The 27121-nt window shown below is 44.3% G+C and overlaps 1 long non-coding RNA gene across 2 annotated transcripts; it reads left to right on the top strand.

Moving 5' to 3' along the window:
* Positions 1-27121, top strand: LOC133385638 (uncharacterized). 2 transcript variants are annotated; one of them, XR_009762928.1, is made up of 3 exons: positions 1-59; positions 5286-5441; positions 25281-27121. It is a non-coding gene; the product is annotated as an uncharacterized LOC133385638 (long non-coding RNA). The 2 variants fall into 2 exon arrangements; XR_009762929.1 differs by lacking the exon at positions 25281-27121 and adding an exon at positions 6887-8176.

Here is a 27121-nt window from a genome sequence, read left to right as displayed (position 1 = left end):
CAGTTCAGTCTGGTCTTCAGCACCAACTGTTGTGACCCACTAGAAGCTCTTTGGAACAGGTAGGATAGAAACTGAACAGGCTTCAGTTTCAATTTTTTAATGATATGTTTTGCTCTATCCCATTGCAAATATTCAGAGTTTCAATATTTATTGCCACCCTGGGTTCCTACTGGGGGGAAGGGTGGGATATAAATGTAATAGATAGATAGATAGATAGATAGATAGATAGATAGATAGATAGATAGATAGATAGATAGATAGATAGATAGATAGATAGATAGATAGATAGATAGATAGATAGATAGATAGATAGATAGATAGATAGATAGATAGATCTTCACAACAGTCTTGTGAAGACATCTTCCCCCACCTGGTGCTCTCCATGCTTGCTGGGGATGGGGGAGGAACTTGATTGCATTCGCACTGAAAGGTGAACCTACCTCATCCATACTTTCCAAAATGATACAAAAACCGTAACAAAGCCATGCTTCAAAATTTGCATTTCCCCAAATTTTACAGTGCAGTTCACCAGCGAAGTAATGTGGACAGAAAACAACATATGAAATGTATTGTGTTATAGTAAGGAGAACTGCTTTGCAAAAAAAAAAAGTGTGTATTAGGCAAAATTGCATACAAAAATCTGTATATTACGAGAAATGTGCATTCAAATGGTGACGAATTTTCATGAGGACTTTTAAAAAATGCAAACTGATAACGGAAATGTGGAGGACAAGGAGAGCAGAAAGGGTTAAGCACCCTTTCCACTTTGTACATCCTCATATGAAATTGCAGCCTCTTGGGGTCACTTTCCATTACAAAACAGCACACCCATTAACCCTCTGCTATAGAGTTTGGCCCTAGGAGAAACTCACATGTGTCCTTTTGAATTTAGGTAAACCATTAAGAAGCATTAGATAAGAAAGTTAAAGCACGCATAATTCACCTGATTTTGGGGGAGGGACTCTTCCAATAGCTATTTTGATTGCTGCTTCAAATCCATTAGTGTTAATCCAGTGGATAATACAAATGGGTTTAATGTAAATCTTTTAAAGCAGTCTTCTTCAGCCTGGCTGGAGGGAAAGTGCTGGCAAAAATGTATACATTAGCCAGAACTGCATACAAAAATGTGTTTATTCTGAGCGATTTGCAATAAAATGCTGGAGGGTTTTCATGAGGATTTGCTGCAGAGATGTGGAGAACAAAGCCTAAGGTTTAAAAAATGAAAAAAGGAGAGCTGGATAGAGTCTTCCATCCCTCTGCCTCATGTAATCTGCTCTCAGCGCTCTAACAGGAGAACCATTCTGCTGTTTTTCACCAGCGATTGCTGCATTGCCAGCAATATGGAGGAAACAGAGAAGCGTTATTGCTTCTTAAGGGGTGCTGCTGGCCTCTCCTGCTGACAGGCGCCAACCCTGCGGTGAAATCCGAGAGCCCTGTGCACGGATTAAATCCACCAGGAGGTTGTTGCGTCATTTCATTGACTGGCAGTGCCTGGTGGTCTGGCTGTAAGACTTCATGGCCTGTATTGAGGTCAAAATTGTTTGTTTCCCAAAGCAGAGGAGAACAGCTTCATTTTCATATCTTTGCTCATTGTTCTCCTCAGTCTTTGTCATTGTCTCTACATGTCTAAAAACTGATTAAGTAGCGAAAAAATGTGCAAGTGGTGCAAGTTGGATTGTAAAATCATGCCTGTACCCAGTGGAATCACAACATTCTGGCGAGCTCAAAAGCTGGCATGCAACTTTGACATTTTTCATTGGCTCCTCTGATAAAGATCTTCTTGTGCTCTTAAGCAGGATTTAGCAAACTCCAGAGATGCACTCAAGCGATTTCCTCATGTGCAAACTGGGAATGTTTTTGGTACTTGATAAGGATGATGGCAGCGGTGGTGGTAGTGATGATTTCAGCACCATCAGGATGTACAGCACTTTACAGCAGGCTGCTGTTGTCTTGGGCTTATGGGAGTTGTAGTGCAGAACCTCCGGAGGGCACCAGGTTGGCGAAGGTTGCTTTACTTTATATAAGAGGGCAGGCCCCTGTCCTGAGGAGCTTACAAGTGTAATCTAAGGGTTGTTAAGATGAGTCATCGTGATCGCTTCTTGCTCATCCACACTGCCAGGCACAGTTATGAACCAGTGGCAGCCGGTGGATCCATGTCAGCAGCGCAATGAAATCCACTCCAAGTTTTAGTCTGAACTTTCAAGGAAGCTCTTTGACAGTTGAGGCTAAAACCTGGAGTGGATTCCACTGCCCCAGTGACATGGAGCCTCCAGCTGCCGCTGCTATGAACATGCCACATCTGACTACAAGGCCCTGGGGAGGAAGGTGAAGGACCCCGGGGCTCAGGGAGTGTTCTCGTCAACTCCTCCTTTAAAAGATGGCAAAGGACTGCAGAATATGGCAGGCAAATGACTGACTATGCAGATGCTATAGACAAGAGAGGTTCGGTTTCTAGGACCACAGTCGAAGCCTCCTTAATGAGGGATGACTGACAGGAGATGGGCAGCACCTCACAAGGACAATGTGTTTGGTGGAAGCATTTCTGGTGAACCTGAACAAGAGGGCATCCAGCTAACTCCTGTGTGGGATGGAGCCTTGAAGCTGCCCATCAGCAGTTAGCAGTACCCGGCCGACAGACTGAGCAAACACATAGGTCACCTCATGGCTTCTCCACTATGGTGAGACCTATGTCTATTTAGATTACAGTTATTGTTTCTAAATGTTCACCTATGCATACAAACTATATGCAAATTGCAGACTGCTTTTGTCCTCTCTCTTTTTGTTTTGGTGATGCAAAGGCTCTTTTTTTGGGAATGCATAACCGGCTGCCTTCTCCACACCTGCTAAGCATGGACTCTTCAACAAACTCTTCACTTGGCTGCAGACAACTTTGTTTTTCAGAGGGTGGAGGAAGGAACAAGGGAAAATGTGCATGTTAGTCAAAGCTGCATACAACCGAGTATTTCAAAGTAACAGTTGTGTATCCAAATGGACAGCCAACGGTAGCTTTTGGTCACCCAGTGTACACAAATGGACACATAAAATTTAATCACTAAAACAAGAACACAAATTCAGGTTGGAAGTCATTGAAACATTGACTAGAATTATGATTTTTTTTAGTGAAACTGAAGAGAAACAGTAGAGCATAGGGACACATTACACGATAAATTCTTAGGGTTCTTACAAAGCACCAGTCTTTCTGAAAAACTTAACAAAATCTCTCTCCCTGTACACTGTGATGCCTGGTTGTCTGTATCTTTTTCTTTTGGTACGAATTCTGCTACAGCAGGGCGTGGATCATAAGCAGCAGTTTTTAATTTACATTTGCTTTTTAGTTCATGTACTGATCGGTAGGATTTTGCTAAGCTGAGAGAACCACCCTTGACGGATTCTTCCGGCCCTCGCCCCAGGTTCAGTTAACCCACAATGTCAGCCTCAGCATCAGAACCACGCTTTGGCTCCTCCAGTTCTTTCTCCTTCCTCTTCTGTCTCTTTAGTGTCGGTTCTGTAGCCTGTAAGGCCCTTGGGGCTGAGACCCCTCTTCTAGTTTTTTTGTAAAGCACCATGTGCAGGGATTGTATTGATTCTGGAGCTACAGGCAAACTAGAGGAATGAGAAATGGCTTGGAACATTCAGAGCCTCTGAGACAACCTTGTGCAGCAACTTCTAGGCCTTTGGGTTAGCTTGGATCACGTGGCCTTAGGCGGCAACTCCTCAGACTTCCAACTTCTTAATGCAAAGAGAAGATCTCTAAATTATGACCTCTGTCATTACATGGGGGGTGCCTTACAAGTATTATGCAAGGCAGGAAACTCTTTCTATACTTGACATGTCAGGTGATGCAGTGTGGATGCAATGCCATTCACCAACAGGAAATGCCATCTCTATTTTACAACTGATTAATAAGTAACGGGGAACTTGTCAAGGCACTTTTTTCTTTTGAGAAGGAGACATTCCGGTGTCCATTTGGTTGCTGAGCTAGTAGGGGTGGAAAGAGCTGTCCATTTTGGTACGCTTGATTTCTCATTTTTCCAATATGAAATTCAGTTCTCCACATTTCTGCAGCAATTTGCAATTATTATTTTTTAAATCATCATCAAAATTTATTTTATGTGTCTGTTCATGTACACTGGGTGACCAAAAGCTACAACTGGGTGTCCATTTGGACACACAACTATTACTTTAAAATGGCTTGTTGTGTGCAGTTTTGACTAACATACACATTTTGGCATTTTAGTGCAAATTTCTCCTCATGAACATATTTTTGGTGTTTGCATGCAGTTTTTGACTAATGTACACCTTTTGCAGGCAATTTCTCCTCATGTAATGCCCTTTTGTATGCTAGTTTCAATAATGTATGCATTTTTACGCTCACTTTCCCTTAATATATGTATTTTGTAAATATTGGTTGGTTGGATAACTGCACTGTACAATGTGGAAAAGTGGACATTTTGAAGGATGGGTGTATTGTGGTTCTCAGATTTGGACAGTGCGAATTTGATAGATTCAGCTTGAAATGCAAACTGAATCAAATTTATTTTATTTATTAATTATTTGATTTATAACCCACTCTTCCTCCCAGTAGGAGCCCAGGTGGCAAACAAATGTACTAAAAACACTTTAAAATATCATAAAAACAGACTTTAAAATATAGTAAAACATCTTTTAAAACTTTTTTTAAAAAGCTTTAAAAACCTTTTTAAAAAAAGGTTTAAAAACATATTAAAAAGCAATTCCAACATGGACACAGACTGGGACAAGATAAATAAGATAAATTGCTCCCCATTCCCTAACAGCCAGAGATGTTTATACTGCTAAATTGTACCCAGGAAACTATATGAGGACCAACGGGGTCCCTGAAAGTAGAAAAGATAATGTATTTAAACCTGGATTTGTTCCAGCCTTGTAGATGCCCAAGGGTCCAATTCAAGGCACAAAAGGGTTCCTGATAGCCCTGTGCCAAAAATGTCTCTTGTGTTTCTTTAGACCATTCTCCATTAATTAACAAAATAAAATGCATTTTGAAAATTTCAATGGGGAGATCAAGATGTCAGTGAAATGCTCATGTGTGGGATGCAGCGATTCTAACTTGCATTAGGACTGAGCTTCAGCTTTGCTCATTTTCAGGATGCTTATTTTCAATGCATGTTATAGAGAAAATGAATAGACATATTTTTCACCCTCATAACACTAGAAGTTGGGAACTTGTTGGAAGATTCAGGACAGATGAAAGAAAATACTTCTTCACAGAGCACATAGTTAAACTGTGTAATTTGCTCCCACAGGAGGCAGTGATGGCCACCAACCTGTATGGCTTTAAAAGAGGATTAGACAAATTCATGGAGGAAAAGGCCATCAGTGGCTACTAGCCAGGATGGCTATGCTCTGCCTCTATAGTCAGAGGCAGGATGCTTTCAAATACCAGTTGCTGGAAACTAGGGGTGAGTTTCGCTGTCTAGTTCTGATCCGCTTGGATTCTGAGAGTCTGTCTTTCCTTCCTGATCGGCCCTTTTTCTGCTCCTGTTTATTCTATTTATTTTTTATTTATTTATTGTATTTGTATACGGCCCGAGAGCCAGTGTGGCATAGTGGTTAGAGTACGACCTGGGAGACCAGGGTTCGAATCCCCACACAGCCATGAAGCTCACTGACCTTGGGCCAGTCACTGCCTCTCAGCCTCAGAGGAAGGCAATGGTAAACCACCTCTGAATACCACTTACCATGAAAACCCCATTCGTAGGGTTGCCATAAGTCGGGATCGACTTGAAGGTAGTCCATTTCCATTTTCCATAGGTGAAGCTCTCTGGGCGGTTTACAACAATTAAAAACATTAAAAACAAAACACATTTCTAAAAAGCCATTTAAAAACACATGCTCAAATGCCTGGGAGAAGAGGAAAGTCTTGACCTGGCGTTGAAAAGATAACAGTGTTGGCGCCAGGCACACCTCCTTTTCCTTTTGCACTTGCCGATCCGCTGGGTTTTTTTGGTGGAAAAAAATTATGTAATTTTTAACCAGAATGCTTATGAAAATGCTTATGAAAAGTCAAAACCATTACAGTACAAATAAGTATTGTCATCCCTCCTCTGGCAACAGCATTCAGGGGCTTATTTATATAAGAGAAAGCCAGGCAAATAAGCTGAGGACTGAGTAGTGAATGAAGTGAGTCTCTCTTTTTGTATTCAAAAAGTGGTGCCCTTTACTGAGTTGCAGTGAAACACAGTTATTTTCATAACTGGCATAATGGGCAGACATGACCAATTCATGTAGTAGTGGTATGTATGTAAGGAGAAGCAGTCAATTTTTTCATGTATGTATAAAACAGTATCTATTTTAGGCTGTGGTCTAAAGGCATGTAAGGCTAGCTCCCAGCTGAAGCTAAGCGGGGTCAGGTCTGGTCAGTGCCTAGATGGAAGACTGTCTGGGAACCATATGTAAGCTGCCTTGGGTTTCATGAAGAAAGAAAGGTGGGGTATAAATGTAATAAATAAATAAATAATAAATAAATAAGTCAGTGTGAGAGAGAGACAACCCTCCTCCACAACTGAAACAAGTGGGAGACAGACCATCACAGCACTATGCTCTGTGTGATCCAGAGGGAGCCACTGTTCTTTCTACAAACCATGTGCCTGCCGTGCTGGCTGACTCAGATGTGGGGGAAAGCCAGGCTTTGTACAGTGCATTCAAATAGCCCATTCATCCCAAACGAAAGACTGTGCCAAAGCATTGCCAAATGCGAAGCAAACTCCCTCTTGCTGCAGGAAGATGTGTGATTCATCCCTACTGAGATTGGAGGGAGGAGCCACGGAGGGGAAATGTGGCTTCCTTTTAGAGTATCTGTAGGAGACAGAATTAACATATTATTTTTCTCTATATGTCTCTTGAGGTTTTCAAAACTGAATCACTTCTAGGATAGCATCATTCTTCTTGGAAGGCCTTAATGAACCTTCCCACATTGGGATTCGTTTTACCCAAACCATGAGGACAGTAATTGCTTGGATGGAACCAATCAAGTTCTGTTGAGCCCTGCATTCTACACAGGAATTCTACGCTTATCCTGTATCAGACCCATTGGTCCATCTAGCTCAGTACTGTCAACACTGTCTGGCAGCGGCTCTCCGGGATTTCAGACACAAAGTCCTTTCCAGCCCTACCTGGAGGTGCCAGTGGGGATTAAACCAAGGACCTTGTGCATGTCAAGCAAGCGATCACAATCAGCAAGGGCGAACCGAGAAGACATGAGGCTTTTCCCTTTTGGTGTCACAGGTATACTGCCTCTGGACATGGAGGTTCACAGTGAATAGCTGTCGACAAGCCTGCAACAAAATGCAGAGGAAAGAAGGGGGGGGAAGCAAAGGACTCTTTTCATTCCATTGCCTCCCATACCCCACCACTGCACATAACAATTCAATTAGTGGAGGAAGTTACTGGCTCAGGGGGTTGGGGGAGGAGAAACCTGTGACAGTTTTTCAAGTTCTTCCTTTCCACCACAATTGCTTTGGTGGTGAAGAAAGGGCTCCACCAAGCTGTGAGGGCTAGCACCCAGGGACATTGTTAAGGGGCCCTGGTTCTTTTGCGCTGGGCCCCAGATCTCTGTCCTGCCCCTTCCACTTTTTTTAAAAAAAATTACAGGACAACTGGGCATGCAGTTCCCTGAGTGGTTTAACAATCTAACTTTCTTATTTATTTCTTATTTCTTATTCTTTATTTATTAGATTTATATCCCACCCTACCTCCCAGTAGCAGCCCAACAAAAAAGCACTAAAAACACCCTAAAACATCATAAAAACAGACTTTAAAATATATTACAACAAAACATCCTTAAAAACATATTAAAACAAAATATATTTAAAATGTTTTTTTAAAGGTTTAAAAACATCTTATTTAAAACAGCTTTAAAAACATTATTAAAAAGCAGTTCCAACACAGGCGCAGACTGTCTCTACTTAAAAGGCTTGTTGAAAGAGGAAGGTTTTCAGCAGGTGCCGAAAAGACAACAGAGATGGCACCTGTCTAATATTTAAGAGGAGGGAATTTTAGAGTGCCGGTGTTACAACACTAAAACTCCACTTCCTATGTTGTGCGGAACGGACCTCCTGATAAGAGGAGGCCCTCACCCAGGGAACTCTGGGAACTAGGGTTGCCAGGTTCTTGGCCTGAGACTGATCCTGTATCTTTAGGAGATGAGAAAGTCAGCCAAGTGCAGGTGTTCTTGCAACCCTGTAATGGGAAAAACCACAAGGTGGAATTCTCCCTTGCTCCTGCACAACTTTTAAAGATCCTCTTGGAGGCCAGGCCTGGCAACCAAGAGGTCTTCTGTATCTTTAAAAGTTGTGCAGGGGGAAGGGAGAATTCCACCTTGTGGTTTTTCCCATTACAGAGTTGCAAGAACACCTGCACTTGGCTGACTTCCTCTTCTCCTAAAGATACAGGATCAGTCTCAGACCCTGAACCTAGCAACCCTACTGGGAATTGTAGCTCTGTGACAGAGCTTGGAAGTAACTAGTTACAAGTAACAAATTACTTGTAATTTATTTCTTTTTTGAGTAACGAGTGGGTAACTTCATTACATTTTGCTGGTAATAGAATGAGTAGTAACTTGATTATTTTTGAGGAGTAATTGTAATGTTTCCAGCATTACTTCTGTGCATTACTTGGGGGGGAGCAGGGGAAGTCTTCTGCTCCTCTGATTTGTGAATAAAAATCAGTTGCTTCAAATTGGGCTTCTGTGCAGCGTTGTTCTTCCTTCATGCTCTATGGGTGCTTAGGAGGTGACAAGAGGGGAGGTGGAGAGCGAGACGGGGTGGAGAAAACAATTGTTTAAAAATTGACAGGAGTGGAAGGAGAAAAGAGCTGGAGGCAATATATATATACAAAAAATATATGTGTTGGGGTATCATCATTGCTGGAGGTGGGGTGAGGGGATGCGAGATTCTGTTATGCCATTCTGTTAATCTTATGGATAAAAAAAAATATTCTACTACCCTCTGTGTGTGTGTGTGTGCTTATTTTTAATGTTGTTTTAGGCTACTCAGATGTGCAGCAGCCAAGGCCAGCACCTTGTAGGCAATTCTTTTTATAAAAAAGTAACTAAAATGTAATTGTAACAATTACTTTTGAGTAAAAGTAAAGTAATCAGTTATTTGCAGAGCAATTGTAATTGTAACAGTAATTACTACTTTTGGGGGGCCATGTAACTGTAACTGTAATTTATTACTTTTTAAAAGTAACCTTCCAAGCTCTGCTCTGTGAGGGGAACTGGGGTCTCCTGGCAACTTTCAGCACCTTCACAAACAACAGTTCCCAGGATTCTTTAGGGGAAGCCATGACTGTTTTAAAATGGTAAAATACTGCTTTAAATGTATAGTGCAGATGGGGCCTAAGGAAGAGGAAGCCCACAGGCAGTGCTAACCCTCTGGACTGGACGGAAGTAAGACAGCAGGCAAGTGAGGGCTGGCCAGAGTTGGTGGTCTGTTTGCCCTAATGGGTCAGCTCCATTGTACTTAGACATAACTATGGTGGGATCAGAGCTTGGAAAAGTTACTTTTTTGAACTACAACTCCCATCAGCCCAATCCAGTGGCCATGCTGGCTGGGGCTGATGGGAGTTGTAGTTCAAAAAAGTAACTTTTCCAAGCTCTGGGTGGGATATGGGGATTAAAGTGTTGTACCAAAGATGTCCGGGAACTATGATTTAGGTTGTTTTGCAAAAGTTGGAGTTCTTTGTTGGCGATGGGGGAAGGTGAGGATAAAGCATCAGGTTGGCACCATATCTCAAACCTGGAAAGTCTGAATTTCTGCCTGTTGCACAATATCTTCAGTTCAGCACTGGTGTCCTAGGGCAGTATTCATTGCTACTCCTACTCAGAGTAGATACCCATTGAAGATTCATGTTGGCTGTGTGTAATTTGTGTGCTTAATTTCGTTTAAAGCAGAGTAACAGCAGATGTTGAAATGCGAGTGTGCCAGCGTGTGTGTGCGTTTACCTAAGAAAGCAGGCTTTTACCCTGCAACAGCATCACTGAGGCTGGAGACTTAGTAAAATAAGAAAAGCTACTTTATTTATAGAAATACATTGTAGATAGAAAGGCAAACCTAGTTCTAACTAAGTTGGAGGCATAACGCCCAAGTGTGGGAGTCAGCCCCATGCTAGGAGAGAGCAGAGACAAAGGAAGTCTCCTCTCTCCCAGGCAGTCAGAGAAGGAAGGAACGGAAAGGGTGGAAGGAGGAGAGGCAGATAAGCTTCCCTAAAGACATATCAATCTAACAACGGAAGGAAGTCAGTCAGAGCACCACAGGTAAAGGTAAACAAGCCTGTCCATCTGGAGGACCCTAACTCTATCTCCCTTCTGGAGCACAAACAAAAGAACACAACAGGAGTTGCTCTTGCCCCACTTCCAACAATTCATTAACTTAACTGGGTCTGCCCTGAGTATGGCTTAATTAAATACAACCCCTACAAACAAATTTATTTATTTATTGCATTTGTATACCGCCCCATAGCCAAAGCTCTCTGGGCGGTTTACAACAATTAAAAACATTAAAAACAAATATACAAATTTAAAAACACATTTCTAAAAAGCACTTTAAAAACATGCTAAAATGCCTGGGAGAAGAGGAAAGTCTTGACCTGGCGCCGAAATGATAACAGTGTTGGTGCCGAGCGCACTTCGTCAGGAAGATCATTCCAAATGAAGAAAACTATTGCAAAAACAGTATTTTTTAAACCACAGGACAAATATATAGTTATCACCCAAAATCCAACTGAAAACCTTAACCAACACTTTAATATAAACAACAAATATAGGTGTAAGTCAAGTTAAATGCACCTTAATCACACGCGACTATAATGTCCCTTTCTTAATTAGGGCTCTGTATCAGGAATGCTCATCTATTATCATTAATTATCAACACTGCTAGCCTGCAATTAATAGTTCAGGGTGTCAAGGTTAATTTTTAAAGGCAATGTTGAGCCTCAGCCGGCAAATCTGAATTCCCCTGCCTGCTTAACCTCTGCTGCTAAAAATATCACGATGTATCAAACAGCTGACAATTTGCTACTCTTCAATGGCACCCAAAGTTTGTTTTGTAAAACATCACACCTCATTCTTCCTCCAGGACGTGTCAGCTGAGAGCCACATGGACCTTACAGCAAGGACGGGGAACCTGCAGGCCTCTAATTGTTTATCTGAGGTGTAGGGGACCTTTGGCCAGGCTGGCTGGGGCTGATGGGGGTTGTAGCTCAGCAACATCCGGAGGGCCAAAGGGTCCCCACATGTATGTAAGGCATGCAACCCTGTAGCAGGGGGGAGGGATGGGGCACCCCTGAGTTGTGCTTCATTGCCCTAGGGTTTTTTGGGGGGAAATTGTCTTTTTTTTATTTGGGACATGACATGACATGACCACAGCAACCTCCATTTAAAGAATAATAGCTTGTTTTATGAATAGGAGCAATTTAAGAATTCTGAAAAATTGACTTCTGAAAAATTCAGTAAAGCAGGGCAAGTGCACAAAATTACCTTCATCACCCTAAAGTCTGCTCGCTGAAGATTTTCCATGATTGAGGGCTGACTTTTAATTATCACAATCACCCTACACAATTACTTTAAAAAATGGAAACGGACTGCCTTCAAGTCAATCCCGACTTATGGCAAGCCTATGAATAAGGTTTTCATGGTAAGTGGTATTCAGAGGTGGTTTACCATTGCCTTTCTCTACAATTACTTAAGTGGTCCTGAAAAAACAACATCACCAGCCAGTATAGTATAGTATAGTATTTATTTATTTTATTAGATTTGTTAGACGCCCATCTGGCAGAGGTTAATCTGCCACTCTGGGCGACATACAACAAAATACAATACAATTCATGTAAAAACAATTCAAAAAGCAAACAGTATAAAATTTAAAAACTGAATAAACCCCCACGGAACTACCCTCTGCCACCCTAACCCCCTTCCCAAGCCTGGTTAAAGAGCCAGGTTTTCAAGGCCCGACAAAAGCATAACAAGGAAGGGGCCTGATGGAGGTCAGTTGGCAAAGAATTCCAAAGTGAGGGAGCCACTACTGAAAAAGCTCTGGACCATGTCCTCCCCAATCTCGCTGCTTTTGTTGGGGGAATAACATTACCATTAGTAACATTACCCTTGAAGAGTTACATAGTAAAACTTTGTATTATGCACTAGAGTTAGACTCCGCCCTTTGGATTTTCCTTTGCTCTGTGTTTCAGTTTCGCTTTCATTTGTGTTCTCTACCCAGCCAGCAATAAAGAAGCGTGTTTGGAGAAGGGCTGTAGCTCAGTAGTAGAGCATCTGCCTCACACGCAAGTTCAATCCCTGGCATCTCCAGATAGGTCTGGAAGAGACTCTTGCCTAAACCCTGGTGAGTTGCTGCCAGTTAGTGTAGACAGTACTGAGCTACATGGACCATGGTCTGACTCACTATTAATGCAGCTGCCTATGTTCCTATATTTGCCTGGAGTAAGAAGTTCATTTATTTTGCAGTTATTATAATGAGTGTAGCAGGATTGGGTGCTTATTGCTAAAGGGTGAAATAAAGAAATAATTTAAAGTGATCTGAAAAAATGGTTACCCTAAGTTACCCTTTGCTTTTTTAAAGCACCCACTATAAGCGCAATCATTGTGGCTGTTTTTTCTTCTTTTTCATGAGTACTTGATAGCAAAGGATGAAAACAGCCTGAGAGGAATAGAAATGTTGCTGTGTACACTACAGTTAGCTGGCTGGGCAGCTAGGCTGTAACCCAGGCCTAATATCTGATTTTCCCAGTATGTGCAGCTCAGCATGAGGCCTTTTCAAGATTTCTGGGCAGAAAAAAATCAACCAAGCATCAGTAAAAACAAGTTCAAATTACTTTCCACAATTAGTTTCCAATAAAGGAAGTCCTTTATATAGCAGCCAGTTATATTCATATTGCACAGGTAGTGTCAGCAATAAAACTACTTGCATAAGAAGGCACTCTGGCCAGGACTGAAAGAATTGTGAAACTCGTTCTGGGAGCCCAAAGATCACCGAGAACTTGTTCCCCTTGCACGGAGCCCCCCCATCCCTTTCCTATGCATGACAGTGAATTCTTACTCTTCAAAAGCTCACAGAGGAAAACATTAACACGCTCCTAGTGTCATGCTAAGAATCAGAGCCTGAGAAACCAGCAGCTACTACACACAAGCACACTGTTACACATTTCTGAAGGTTCTTGCGAGCTGTATGGTGACGACTCATCTGTAGGGCGTGAACCATCCCATCTTCTCCTGATTTAAGAGCCAAGAGGGCATTGGTCATCCCGTTATAAATATGCTAGACTGTATAATTACCCTACAAGATGTTTTTCAGCAGTTCACAATGCACGACATGCGCCTGCAATGTGTGGAAAGGCAGGCTGTGGCCTGCATGGCGCCTTTGTGCGCATTCACATGCACTGATGTGGAAATGTGCTGGAGGTGAGATGCATGCATTCCCCGCTCAGAGATTCAACTTCCAGAGACATTGGGCTGAATCCTAAGGAAGGACAACACTCCCACAAGTCTAGCCCTTTTTCATTTATTTATTTTAAAATGCATAGAAGTTAGATAGATAGGAATATTGGAAGTGGCCTATTGGCCCATCTAGATCAGGGGTTCCTAAACTGTGGTCCGTGAGCTTCATTCAGGTGGTCCATAGCATGTTTGTAAAAAATGCAATTAGAAATCATACAGGATCTAGCATAGCACGTTACAATTGCTACAATGGGCAGAAAAATCATTAAGTGGTCCAACAAGACCCTCAGCAATTTTCAAGTTGTCCATGGGGGGGGGAAAAGCTGGGAATCACTGATCTAGTTGATGATCACCATAAGATCCAAGGGTAGGATGGGTCCTAACATCTATCTATCTATCTATCTATCTATCTATCTATCTATCTATCTATCTATCTATCTATCTATCTATCTATCTATCTATCTATCTATCTAGGGTGTCAAAGACCAGGGTAAAGAGATGAGCCTTCAGCATAAGATGAAAACTATGTAATGCAGGTGCCCAATGTACTTCTGGGGAAATTCTACAACTTAGGGTCTGCCACAGAGAATGTGCCAGTGGAACTACAGAGAGGGCCCCTTCTGTTGATCATTTCACCTGAGAGGGCCTGTAGGGAAGGAACTGAGCCACACTCACACCAGACATTTATTCCACTTTTATTCCACCACTGTGGTGTAGTGGTTAAGGTGTCGGACTACGACCTGGGAGACCAGGGTTCGAATCCCCACACAGCCATGAAGCTCACTAGATGACCTTGGGCCAGTCACTGCCTCTCAGCCCCCCAAAGAATCATGGGAAGTGTAGTTTGTGAAGTGTGCTGAGAGTTGTTAGGAGACCCTTATTCTCCTCACTACAGTTTGCCAGAGTGATTTGACAGGCGTTTCCTCTTCCCCGAAAACTCTGAGAATTGTAGCTTTGCGAGGTGAACAGGAGTTTTCTAACAGCTTTCAGCATCCTTCACAAACTACCCTTCCCAGGATTCATTGGGGAATCCATGACAGTTTAAAGTGGAATAATAGCAAAATAAATGTCTGGTGTGAATGTGACCCTGATCTTTCAGATATTTGGGGCCTAAGTCCTATTGCAGCTGCCAAGTTGGTGTTGACTCATGACATGGCTTTTTCAGTGGTGGCTTCCCATTTGTGAAATGAGCTCCTCAATGAGGTGCCTCTGTCTCTCTCATTATTGACTTTCAGGAGGAATTTTAAAACATTCCTTTTTACCCAGGCTGAAGGAGACTATTCCTAGCAACCTGGAGATCACTGGAAAGAAGAATATTTTTCTCCATAACTGTGTTAAGAGTATTTTCGTCTGTGACTGTTTTTATATTGTTTTTGTTGGTGTTGTTAACAAGTTGTGTTGATGGGTTTGCCGCCCTAGGCTCCTTCGAGAGGAATGGCAGGATATAAATGCAATAAATAAATATTGTCCTCACTGACTCTCCAGGATTTTACATAAGGGTCTGGATACGTTGAGGATTGAACAAGGGACTTTATGCATGCAAATCAGATGCTCGACCACAGCCCATCCTTATATCCCCATGGAGGATAGATATTATAGCTAAATGGAGCTTCCATGTACAAAATAGTATACCTCAGAATAACAGTTGCCAGAAACAAACGATAGGAAAGAGCCACCCACCCCCACACATGCCCTGTTGCTTGTGAGCATTTTGGAAACACCTGTCTGTCCTCTGTTGGAAACAGGATTCTGGTCTAGAAGGACTCTTATCCTGATCCAGCAAGACTCTTTCTGTGTTAGGTACTTCTCAAGAAAAAGTTGGCTGGGCAAATGTGAGGGAGGCTTTAAAGGTAGGATGTCCCATTCAGGGAGGCGATCCAAGGAGATAGTCCCTGATCTGGGATTCCGTTTTGATTTTCTCGCTTTGCATCTGCGACACTGAAACTAGGAGGGAAACCAAACACATTTAGAAAGCCATGAGAGATCTACAATTGGCAGCTGTGCTGTGGGGCAGATGTTTCCCATGGAGATTAATCCTGCTACCAACACCCATGGAACATAAATATTATGATTCAGTGAGTTAAGAGCCAAGTTAGCAGGTTGCAAGAATAAAACTGTTGCACTCATGCAGGCTTGCAAGAGTAGGGAAAATCAAAAGAACAAGGGCACTGTGACGATCCCACCTTTGGCTCCACCTGTCAGGTTCCCACCTGCTTGTGGCTACCGCCTTTCACTAGGTGCCACCTCAGGACACCACCAGTCAGGAACGTTGTTTTTATTTTTTCTCACTCCGCTCTAGCACAGATCTCTCAAGATCCCACTGGTAGGCAGCACCACCAGCCACTCCCTGTAAACAATACTGCTAGAGACTTCGCCTTAGTCTCCCTATGGCTTGTTACTTTGTGTCTGGGTGCCCTTGCTGTCCACAACCCCCTGTGTCTTTCTCTATAAAGCATACAATCCTGGGTTGCTCTGGATACTTGACGATGTTACACTTTCTTCCTTCACCACTGCCACCATTAGATACAGTTTCCCTTCAGCCTTGGTATTTACCCTGCCCTCCCTTCTGGTCTGTGGATCCCCAGCCAAGGATCAGGCTTTTGGTAAACCAATAAAATTATTTATTTGATAACACCAGGTAATAACAAGATTACTTTAGGAATGTTTAACAAGTGTATGGTTTCATATAGTGTCACTCTCATGTTTCCAGTTACATATATTCTGTCCAAATATCAGCCGAACAAAATCCAAACCTCCCTCAGAACTGTCAACTCAATCCCAACTGCCTCCCACTTCAACTCCTTCCCAATCACTCTCAACTCCCCCCCAAACAGAACTGTCATCCTCTCATTGATACCTTCAGCCATTCAAATACTCAGCCAATCATCATCCAACATTCTCCTGCATTCTAGCCCATGTCCTCCCCCCCTTACTCAATTCACTTACCATATATCCCTATATAAACCCGCACTTACCATGTTTACAGTTTTTAACATATAAGGACATCACAGGCACTTCCAGGCAGTTGCTGTTTTCAGGTGGGATTCAGTCACATACTGGCAAATAGAGGTTGCGCAATTAGAGTTGGCCCCCCTCCAGAGACGTCATTTTTATTGCAGATTCATTATGATTTGTGCTCAAGATGCTATTTGGGGCAGTCATACACAATCTCTCTTTCAATATTATTTATGCCTGGAAAGGTTTGGAGCAATTATACGGCTTCCGTCCCAATCAGTGCCTATCCTGTAACTTTCCTCTGAATTCCTGTAACTTTTCATACCACAAATGAAAAGGGTTGGGTTTGGCTTTTGTCCCACTTTTGAGGTGCAAACAGCCCCTCTGGATTACAGCAATGGGATAGCATTGGGGAAGCATCACAAACAACTAATGAAGCAGCATAAATCCACCATTAATGCACTGTTACTGTTAGGGCCGGGACCAGGCATTACTGGGCCCTTGGGCACCAGCCTGCCTGGGCATGCAGTTCCTGCCTGCTCTACCTATCTCTCCCTGTCTGCTACTGCTGTGCGCACTGCATGCACAGGGCTGCCATCAACCAAAATGGTGGCGGAGACTTCTCTAAGGGGCTAATGCCCCACCACCATCTTGGTTGATGGCATGCATGTGCGGTATGCTATATGCGTGTGCATATGCCTGCCATCAACCAAGATGGCGGTAGGGGCACGCACCAGCAGAAGACAGGAGAGAAAGGTAGGTGGGGTGAGAGAACGGGCAGATGGCCTAGAAGCTCCCTCCCTGCGATCTGTGGCAGGGCAGTGCTACTCTCCCACCCGTATGAGGGGCCCTTCAGGTATGATGCGTAGTTGCCAAATACTTCTGCAATAAAACCCGTCTGGAGGTGGCCCTGATTGGAAGGTCTTGCACAACATAGCCACTACCCCAAAAGATGGGCCTTTTCACAATAGGGAAAAGGTCAGGAAAATGCAGTGGAAAGTGTCGGATTCTTCCTTTGACATATCATATACACTCCCCACAAACAAATCAGAACAAATATTAAATAGCCACAGGCTAATCTCCCTGCAAACAAATCATTGAATTGTAGAGTTGGAAGGGGCCTATAAGGCCGTCGGGACCAACTCCCTGCTCAATGCAGGAATCCAACTTAGAGCATCCCCGATGAATCCTCAACAAATCAGGATGAATGCTCAACAAGCAGGTCATCTGGAAGCACCCCAAGTGAGGTGGTGGCATTTGCTACCCTGATTAGGAACAGAGGAAGCTGCCTGGGAAAACTTCAGGTTGAAGGGTGGGTTTCAAATGCAATAAATAATGAAGATGCAGTCTGGGCGTAGCTTGGTCTGTGATCTGCACTCGTCCAGGCATTTTAAAGGTGTCCCTGTCCTGCAAGATCCCACTGTTCTGCCCCACTTGGAACTGTCCCCAAGAACACCTGAGTGACATCTTGACACCTACATTTTCCAGGAACCTCAGCCAGGTTTCTTCCTCCCATTCCCAGTCTCAGTTTCCCCAACATAAAATGGGAGCAACAGCCTACCTCACAGTACTGAGGAATGCAGTGTAACAGATATACAAGCATTTCATTCTTCCTGCATTTACCTTATACTGTACATCAGCACACTTGTTATGACTCTTCCTTACCACCCCCCTTTAAAAAAAATCCTGACAGGGCTCCCATGTTTTTAACCATTATGTGACAAACAGACATCCCATGGGTGGAGATTGTTCTGCCACGGATGCAAAAGAGGAGCAACGTCTTCTCCTGTGGACTGCCTGCCTGTCAGTCATACAGCTATCTTGCCAGGGGGGGGAAAGGTGGAAGCATTTCTAAATTTGCAGTGGTGCTGAGACCATGCTGGCATCAGCTGAATGTTGAATCCGTAAGGTCCAACGTTGCACCAGTGAGCGCTGCTCAAAATAGATGGCCTCATTTGATCTGCCAACCTTCAGAAATAGCCTTCCTGGCCTTTTGTCTGTGGGAGCAGCTCGCCCTCTTGTGGCAAGGGCCAAAATTTTTTATTTTATTTATTTTATTTTATTTATATACCGCCCTAAGCCCGAAGGCTCTCTGGGCGGTGTACATAAAAGATAAAACAAGCACAGTGTATAAGTACAATAAATACAATAAATCAAGAACCAACAACAAACAAACAAACATAACAAGGAAGCAGCTGGAAGCAAGGATGTGGGCTGGTTTGTGTGTTCAGGAAACCATGGTTTGGCCAGGCTAGCCAAGCTAATATTCTTTTTGTTTTCCTTCTATTTAAACATTTATATCCCCATCTTTACTCCAAGGAACTCAAGGCAGCATACATCAGGGTTGTGCTGGGAGAGGACCCTCTCTGAAATCCTGGTGAGCTTCTGCCAGTCAGTGTAGACAACACTGAGCTAGATGGACCAATGGTCTGGTTCAGTATAAAGCAGGGTCCTGCCTGGGTTGCTCTGGAGCTGTCTTAGATCTAGTCAGAGCAATGCTCCATCTAGCTCAGTACTGTCTACACCGAGTGGCAGTGGTCTTCCAGGGTTTCAGTCAGGGGACATGCCCACCCCTACCCGGAGATGCCAGAGACTCAGTCTGGGACCATCTGTATGCAAAGCAGATGCTGTGCTATGGAGCTGAGGCCCTTTCCTGATTCTCTTGTCTCTTGCAAACATTCCAGGTGGTTACAGAACTGAAACTCGCCCTTGTTCCTGGAAAACTTCATTTGGGAGAAAGGCCCCAAGCTGGGAAACACAGTTCCCAAGGGGAACTTCTGCTCCTGGTGCCATCTTTTCAAGGACCGCGTTCAGTTTTCATGAGGAGCTGGGCCTCTGGGGTTGTGGCTCCAGTGCTGCAGAATGCTCTCTTTTGAGAGGGTGATTATGCTTCTCTTTCTCTTTAGACACGCGTCTTTAGACAACCTGCAGGAATTAACTGGAAGCAACTTTATGTTTTGATTGTTCCTCTGAGGTTGTTTCAAATTGTTTTATCCTTTGGGAGGTGGAATAACTTCGTTAACAATGGAATTCACTCCCACAAGAGGAAGCAGGGCTGGCGCCAGAGGGTGGCCTAATTGGACCTTGGCCTAGGGCCACTGGGTCCCAAGGGGCCCCTGAAGGGCCTCTCCTTAGGGTGGGTGAGTAGCAGTCCCGCGATCCGCAGAGAGGTAGGTGGGGCATGCATGTGTGTGAGCGTGTGCTGGGGCCTTGGGCAGGCTGGTCTCAGACACAGTGATGGTCACCAACTTGGACTGCTTCAAGGGAGGATTAGAGGAGGGTGGGGCTGTGGTCTTTAGTGGAAGGAGATTCAGCTGCGGCTCCTGACTTGAAACTATTCTTCCCCTCCGGTTTTCCCACATCCCTAGGCATTGTACTTAAGCCTCATGCCCAACAAGGGTATAAGCCCTTGGTGTGAGCTGACTCTCATCCAAGGGTGAGCAGCCAGAGCATGAGATGCTGGCCAACAAGATGTCATCAGAGAACAAGATGGAGTAGGCCAACGTGCTGGTGGACAAGGGCAGTGTAGCTGCTGGTTGCAGTGGGGGCTCCATGTCAGTGGGATTCACTCCAACTTTTACTCTGACCTTTCAGGGAGCTGTCCAAGGTGTTGGATCTCCTTGAAAGTTCAAACTAAAATGTGGAGCGGATTCCTCTGCCCCACTGACATGGAGCCACCCATTGCCATTTCCTGGTGGGGTGCAATAACTGGAGTTTATGCTGGCCTTCAGGGCTACCTTGAGTGTGAGGCTGACGCCTGCTAGCAATGCTGATTGGTTATTTATCAGGAACTGAGGGTGTAGTTGTGATGGAGTGGTGGAAGTAATTTCATATGCCCCACCTCCAGATGAGAGCCTGCTCTGGTATAAAACTGGGACCCTCCCAGGTGAGAGATGGGAGAGGAGTGTGAGAAGGTCCACTGGGTGAGAGGCATGAGCCCATTAGTGTTTCAGGAATGGGCAGGGTACCTTGTGTATACTTGGCAGCTATCCTTTTGTATGAGGGTTGTAATACTGCATGATTGGTTGACGGAGATAGCATATGAGGTAGTGAATGATGGAGTGGTTGGGCGGAATGGGTCATAAGTGAGACTGGGTGACAGTATGAAGACCATGCGCCATGTTGGTTGGAATTTTACATTCTGCTGCCTTGTAATGCCCTCAGACTTTATTTATATTGATATTGTATTTATGCATATGGATATGGTTTTATGGATTTGACATGTTTCTATTGCACTTATTGAGTTTATCTATCTATTGCAAACCGCTTCAAGATCTTCAGATGGTAAGTGGTCTATCAATGGAAATAAATAAATACATCCACAGATAAGGCAGTGTTTTTCCTCCTCTGTCGGAGACAGTATGCCTCTGAGTGCCAAGTTTTGAAATCATACAATGGGAGAGTGTCTGTTGCACTCAGGTCCTGCTCACGGGCTTCCTATAGGCACCTGGTTGGCCACTGTGAGAACAGGTGGATCTTTGGCCTAATCCAGCAGCCAGACCCTTCTTGTGCCTTGTGACATATAGATATTGGCAATAACTGAACAGATGTTTTGCAATCTATGAAGATTTGGCTACTACAGCCTCAGAGCAGGACTCTGTCCTTCATGCCTGCCTTGGGTTTTTGGTAGGCTACACCAATAGCTTGGGGGCCAGCAACACTTGCCAAAGTGTTAATGTAGTATGTGAGGTGGGAGATGCGCCTCACATCCCTGTCTGAAAGTTGCACCCCAATGTTCTTTGCACTGGGAACAGCCAATGCTTGAATTCTCAGAGGGCCACCATAAAATCTCTGGAACAATCCACCCACCTCAAAACGATGATGTGGGATAATAAAGGTGGTATCTCCTAGCAGGAAAAACTTCACAGGGCCAAAGCACACGTGGTCAATTCAGCAAGAGGCCACCAATGAGACACAGGGATCAGGACTGGGGGACAGATGTGATTCCTGCCTTCCGCCGCTTTATTTCTGGGACGGGGAACCTGCAGCCCTCCACATGTTGTTGGACTGAATCTCCCATCGTTGCTGGCAGGAGCTGCCCCCCCAAACATCTGGAGGGCCACAAGTTCCTCAGCCCTCTTATTTGTATCAAGCAGTTCAGAACAAAAATAGAAATGCACCAACACACTATTATTCATGTAATCTCCTCCTCCTCCAGAACAAACAATGCAGAATTCATTGCTTAACAGAGAGAGCGAGAGAATAAAGACCCCCTCCGGCGCAGGAGATGGAAGCAGCAGGAGGAATCCCATAAAGGGCTGCAAAGGGAGGCCAGGTGTTGGAAGATCAGGGCGAGGCATCCTCTGGCCTAGCAGGTCAATGGCCAGAGTTCCCTCCTCTGACCTCGGGGTCAAAGCAGTAGCGGCAACTGCAGCGGGGTCTCTCTGCAACAGGGCTGTGGAGTCGGCACGCCAAACCTTCGACTTCGACTCCTCTATTTTTCTACCGTCCGACTCCGACTCCACCCAAAATTGCTTCCAACTCCACAGCCCTGGAAAGAGCTGTAAATGTCTTTTTAAATTGGAAGTTCTCGTAGGAGCATTTTTATCGCTGCCTGAATGTGCGCTGATCTTGGCATCACAGCATTTGTCTTCATCTGGGTCCTGTGTCATACACTGACACACAAAATGTTTTCCATTTTCTACATTTGGTAGAGAGAATAAGTTGTACCCAACGCTTCATGAGTGGCGTTCTGGTTATGCAGCGGGACTTCCCTTCCCTCTCCTAATGTGCCCCCCAAATCTGCTCCAGAGGGTCTCATGGCTACTAGCTCTCCCTCGGTCAGAGGCGGTATATGCTTCTGAATGCTACCGGCTGGAAAATGCGGAGAGTGCTGTGGCGCTCAGATCCTGCTTGTGGGCTTCCCACTGAGGCATCTGGCTGGCCACTGTTGGCTGTTGGACTAGATGGGCCACTGGCCTGATCCAGCAGGCTCTTCTTATGTTTCCCTAGCAAACCCTGGGCTTGTCTTCTGATCCCACAGGGCTCTTCTCCTATTCTTCCTGTTTTTATCCCCTTCCAATTGCAACTGTGAGGTTTTTGTTCTTTTTCATGACACCCTCTTTAAAATCTGGCAAAGCCACCAGTGGAAGGGGGCAAAGTTGCTTCAGGGGCAGATCCAGCATGTAGGCCACCAGTTAGTCTTCCCTGCCCAATGCTGAGGCAGGATGAGGCAGCTACCACAGGGCAGGAACTGCTGGAGGGTACTGGGAGGACAGAGCTGTGGGTGCTGTGTGGTCTGCCCTGAGCCCTCTCCGCTACCCTCCTGGCCTCAGGTACGGTGGAAGGCACTCTCCCAGGGACACCAGGTCATCTGGTCAGCTTCTGTACAAGGAATGAGGGAGGGTCACTATCATGTCCTTTACACCTCAGTCAGCAAAATGTCTTGGACCAAACTTGCCTGCTGTGGACAGAGCTTGGAATTAATTCGTTACAAGTAACAAATTTGTGAGGAACGAGTGGGTAATTCCTTTACATTTTGATTGTAATAGAACTAGGAGTAATTTTATTACTTTTGTGGAGTAATTGTAATGTTTCCAGCGTTACTTTGGGGCATTACTTGTGGGGGAGTGTGATGTTCCTGTATTAATGTATATATGGTAAGTGCTGTTTGTATAGAAGATACATGGTAAGTGGAATGAAAGAGGAGGGGGGAGTAAATGAGCAGTAGAATGCTGGATGATTGGCTGAGTGTTTGGATGGCTGAGAGTATAAATGGAAGAATGACAGTTGAATCTGGGTGGACGTGAGTGGGTTGTTTTGGTGGAGTTGGGAGGTGGGTGTGAGTTGGTGTATGTCAAGAGAGTGTGGAGAAAGAGGGAGGTGGAGTTCGGATTAGTAATAAGTCAAATATCACAGTAATAGATGAAACCATAAGCTTGTAGATCATTATCAAAGTTATCTTGTTATTAATGTTATTTAATAAATACTATTTTGGTTTACCGAAGGCCTGATCCTTGGTTGGGGTTTCACAGACCAGAAGGGAGGGTAAGGTAATGACCATGGCTGAAGGGAAACAGTAACAAATGGTGGCAGCGGTGAAGAGGAGAAGATAACATTATAAGTATCCAGAGCAACCCCAAGTTATGAGTTATCTGCATTGATACAAGGGGGTTGGGAACAGCATAGGCATGCAGTCATGAATGTAACCGGATAGAGACTCAGGCAAGGTCTCTGGGAACATTGGTTGTAGAACGTGACTGGTGGTGCTGCCTAGCAGGGGGATCTATTGAGATCTGTGCTAGAGCGGAGAGAGAAACCATAAAAAAGGACAATCCGGACTGGTGGAGTCCCTGGTGGTCCCTAGTGAAAGGCAGTAGCCACGAGCAGGTAGGAACCTGACAGGGAGAGCCAGGGAAGGGCGTCACAGGGAGCAGGGGAAGTCTTCTGCTCCTCTGATTGGTGGATGAAAATCATGTGCCTCAAACTGCGCTTCTGTGCAGTGTTGCTCTTCCCTCATGCTCTGTGGGTGGGTAGGAGGCGACAAGGGAGGAGGTGGAGAGCGAGATGGGGTGGAGTGGAGAAAACAATTGTTTAAAAAAACGGGTGGTGGTGGTGAAGAATGGAGTGGAGGGAAAAAGGAGACGGAGGGCAAGAACATGGATAAAGGAGGGGAAGGAGGCAGCAGCAGAATGGAAATAAAGAACTGTGGAGATGAAAGATGACATGTGTGTGTGAATACTGTGTTTGCACTTGGCACACAAAGTGGCCTCCATCACCCTCTCTGGCTACTGTGCTGCATTTGCAGTATTTTAACTTTTTTGCATCTCAGGGGAAAATGTTTGCTTGGGTGAGTGTCGCTTAGTTGGTGGCAGGGCAGGGTCCAGAAGGTGGTTAAATGAGAGATTATGTTTGCTGGCTGAGGGGTGTGTGTTACACTTGGTTTGACGTGCAAAGTTCTGAGTAGTGGCCTCTGCCTCCCTCCCCACCTCCCTTACCAGTGGAGAGACCACAATTGCTATCTTATGAATAAAAAGAATTATTCTACTACTCTGTATGTTTATTTTTAATGTTATTTTAGGCTACTTAGATGTGCAGCAGCCAAGGCCAGCACCTTGTAGGCATTTTTTTTAAAAGTAACTGAAATGTAATTGCAGCGATTACTTTTAAGAAAAAGTAATGTTACTTTCAGAGCAATTGTAATTGTAACGGTAATTACTACTTTTTGGGGCCATGTAATTGTAACTTATTACTTTTTAAAAGCAATCTTCCAAGTTCTGGCTGTGGAATGTCCCCCCTCCTTTTTTTCCTCCTTTGGAGAGGTGGAGTCCCTCATTGTCCAAAGCAGCATTTTGGAACAGATTTTTTTTTTAATTTAAAAATAAGACTCCGAGTCCCTCCAGACAACTTTTTAATTGTGCATGCATGATTCGTGCTCATGATGGTATCGGGACAGTTTTATACGCAATTCTGCTTTCAGTACTGTTTGCATCTGCAAATGTTTTGGGGCGGACGTCCTGACTCTTTTCCAAATGTCCTGTAGCTTCCTGCTGAAATCCTGCAACTTTTCATACCACAGTTCTCAAGGTTTATTTCTTGCTCCGCTTTAGTTCTGCTTTCGGAGGTGTATAAGAGTGCACCTACAAATGACAATAATGAAATAACACCAGGGAAGCATCACAGAACAACTAATACAGTGGAATGTGTGGATGGTCCACTATAAATCCACAGCACTAACTAGCACACCATTAATGTGTCAGTGACACCCACCCCCATATATATGAACAGTCTGGAGAGGCCTTCTAGCTTTTTGCTCAAGAATTACCATTAGTTAATCATAAAAAAAAAATTGTGTGTGTGAAATAAATCAGTTGCAATTCTGTTTGCTGTTTTACAGATGAAAGAACAAGGCCTGGAGACGACGCCCAATGACCCTCTAGCAGAGATGGGACTCGTAACCAGGCCCAAGTCCCAATCGCTTTCTGCTGGGTTGTTGCAGCTTTTTGGAGGAAGCAGCACATTCTTTATTCATCTTTCCACTCCTAAGGAACAACTTGCCCTTTCAAGCCAGGGATTGCTTTAAGGGCTTGTGTATAAAACTATCAATTGATCTGTGGAGTCCATTATCTTGCGGAGCTGCTCTTCACAACGTTGCCAGTATGCATCTGAGCATTCAATGCCTCTTATTGTATTTTATCATTTGCTGATGTTCTACAAAAGATTCTTTAAAAGGCTGCCAAACAGAAGTCTATAAGCCACTGTGGACAATCAGCCCGGTTTTTGTTTTACTGTAACAAAAAGCAGTCCTGATAGCACATCTTGACATATTTTTTTGGCCAACCAAACCAAACCAATTACCCTGGCCACATATGCCACCTAGCGGGGAGAGTGGAGAACACCACATTTCAGGTCCTAGTGAGAGATAGTCACCAAGGTACTCAGCCTTATTACCATTCTTTAAGCAGATCCTGTTAGTGCCTTGACTCCTAGTCATGATGGCTATACATTACCCCCAGCATCTGAGGCAGCATCTGAGGTCCCTGAATGCCAGTTGCTGGGGAGAGAGCTGCTGCACTCAGGTTCTGCTTGCAGGCTTCCTGTTGGTGCACCTGGTTGGCTACTGTGAGAACAGGATATTGGACTAGATGGGCCCCCCTTTGGCCTGATCCAGCAGCCAGGCTCTTCTTACATTCTTAACACTTCTCTGCATCGGACTGTGCAAAGCAAGCAAGGACTTCTGCAAACAAGACAGGGGAGTGGCATCCCCTACTTGTCCTCCTCAATAATTTCTTCAGCTTTGTATTTGGATGACTTTAAAAGATGGTCAAAAGAGGATTCAATGGCTATGTTCTACCTCCAGTGTTGGAGGCTGGAAAAAATGGAAATGGACTGCCTTCAAGTCCATTCCGACTTATGGCAACCCTAATTTCCCTGCTCTTCTCCTCTTGGCTCCTTGTTCTACGCTTGCATGGCCCAGTTCCAAGTCCGATACATGTCAAGTTTGCCCTTTTGCTTTTGGGTTCTTTGACAGCTTCCTGGATGCCCAGCACTCTTCCCTCTCCTGATACAGGACCAGTAACTTCTCTCTCAAGTATTCTTAAGAGTAATTTTGCTCTTCCTTCGCCTCCACAAGACTGCAGCCCTTTAACCTGGGAATAAGTGCCATTGAATTCAGTGGGGTTTACCTTTGAGCAAGCACGGTTAGGATTGGGCAGCAATCCAACATGCACTTACATGGGAGTAAGTCCTATTGAACCCAAAGGAGCTTACTTCTGAGTAGGCATGTATTGGCTTGCAGCCTAAGTTATCAGTCCAGAGTGCCCCTTATTTACTTAGAGGACCGTGGCTTGCAGGGTAGAGCACCTGGTTTGTACGCAAAAAGTCCCGGGTTCAGCCCTCAGCACCTCCAGGTAAGGCTGTGAGATATGCCTGCCTGAAGCCTCACCTAGCAGTCTCGAGCACAGATATTAGACAGGAGCCACCTCTGGTGTCTTTTTGGCACCTGCTGAAGACCTTCCTCCTTCAATAAGCCTGCTAAGTGGAGACCTTACCCCTCTCTGCATGTGTTGGAATTGCTTGTTAAAGATGTTTTTAAAGCTTTTTTTTAAAAAAACATGTTTTGTTGTAATGTGTTTTTAAGAATGTTTTGTTGTAATGTGTTTTTAAGAATGTTTTGTTGTAATTTATTTTAAAGTCTGTTTTTATTATCTTTTAGACTATTTTTAGTGCTTTTGTTTG

Source organism: Rhineura floridana, chromosome 5 (assembly GCF_030035675.1).
Source record: "Rhineura floridana isolate rRhiFlo1 chromosome 5, rRhiFlo1.hap2, whole genome shotgun sequence".
Taxonomy (NCBI): Eukaryota; Metazoa; Chordata; class Lepidosauria; order Squamata; family Rhineuridae; genus Rhineura; species Rhineura floridana.
The sequence above is the reverse complement of the archived record's forward strand: the minus strand, read 5'-3'. Positions and strand labels throughout refer to the sequence as shown.